The sequence below is a fragment of the Diplodia corticola genome (genome assembly GCF_001883845.1).
Source record: "Diplodia corticola strain CBS 112549 chromosome Unknown scaffold33, whole genome shotgun sequence".
Classification (NCBI taxonomy): domain Eukaryota; kingdom Fungi; phylum Ascomycota; class Dothideomycetes; order Botryosphaeriales; family Botryosphaeriaceae; genus Diplodia; species Diplodia corticola.
In genome coordinates, this window is record NW_017971512.1 from 185,754 (window position 1) to 187,453 (window position 1,700).

Here is a 1,700-nt window from a genome sequence, read left to right on the forward strand (position 1 = left end):
GAGGGGAGGGGAGGGGAGGGGGTGGAAAAGCGGTTGTTTTGTTGGATCGATGGACGGATGGACGGACGGGCGGACGGGCGGGCGGATTACGTCTGCTTGGGGGGTCATGAGGAGGTAGGTGTCGTGTTCGATCTTGTGCAGATTTCTAAGACTCGTTGCGGCATTTGATTGTATCACGTGAGGTCTTGTCCTGCTGGCATGTTGGAGGCTATTGGTGCCTTCTGTCTATTATAAAAGAAAAGATGGACTGTCAATTTCTAGGGCCGCAAGTTCCACAAGGAATGCACATTCCCCATTATGGTAACTCACGTAAATCGAGCCATCCACTTACTTTTGTCGCCGTCTTTGCCTGCGTATCTGCGGCAGCTACCGAGAACACTCGTAACAACATCATCTCCGCTGCTCACCGTCGTCGCTTGATGCGGCAGACCCGCATCTTGCTGAGGTGCAGCTCAGCAGCATTACGCGAGTCCGCTGGAGCGCTCCACAAGCAACATGCAACTGTGTCTCGGTTGACGCTCATTGGGTGTAAGATGTGCTGTGCACATGCGACGAGGAAGGAGCAAGTCGTACGAATTGGATGGTTTGGGTAATCATCCAGATCTTGGTGTGTGATAATCTTTTCGGCGCTCTCGGGTCAAGCGTCTTTTATGGACGCTGTTCAGGAAGAGGCGATGAGCAAGTACCACGCGGTGAGGTCCATGCGGCGGTGTGTGTGCGTGATCTGCTGCTTTGGTGGGACTGGTCGCAGGCGATTGTGGGGAAGCGTGTAGCGGGGATTTAAAGCGCCTTGTTTGGGCTTGCGAGACTCTTCTCCATTGGCACGTCATTGTGTTTCTTGAGCTTCGAAACTACGCGCTAGCTTGCATCACTTGTGGGAGGATGTATTGCGAACGGGAAACTCTTTTTGCTTTGGGGATTTCCATATCTCTTTCCTGCGACACATCAAGGCTATGGAGTGATTTCCAGTGTGCATGTCTTTTGTTGCAGAGCCGCATCGCGTTTATCCGCTGCGGACACTCATCAACAACTTTCAAGGAGCATCGCCCGACAGGGGCTCCGTAAGACGTGCGGCAGCCGACAGTGGAACTCTCCATGGACCAACGCCAGTGAAGCGCTCGTGAATTTATTGGATCCGGGATGCAGAACAGTTCCCAGCGAGTTAGCGTGGCAATATTCAAGCATACACTCCTTGAAACAACATATAGAAAAGAGACCTGTGATATCCGCTTTGATGAAGTCACTGAGTTGTTGTACATACTATCTTGCAACCGCACGTGCCGAATTCAAACCACTACCCCCAGAGCTTGAGTCACACGGGCTGATAATTTTGCCGGGCTCCAGCTGCCACTCGCGTTCATGTTTCACCCTTCCACTTAATATAAATACTTCCCGTTTCCTCGATTTACTCCTATTTGACTCTTTGCTTCTGCTCTTGTATCTCAACCTTGAGTCAAGTACTCCAAAAATTACCAACCACGGGTTCACTGGTGCTTCCGGTCCTGTTTTGTTTTGCTATGTGCACTGGAAAAATGTCTCGCATCAATCAAGTGCACCAGGCATTGGGAGACATTTCGAGCATCATGAATATCTGCTAAGCATCATTATCTAGCGTTTGTGCTGAAGGTTATCATGCTAATGCATCGTCGGTCTGCGTCTGTTTTCTTTCGCTTTAGGGCTTTACATTTTTCGTCCCTTTC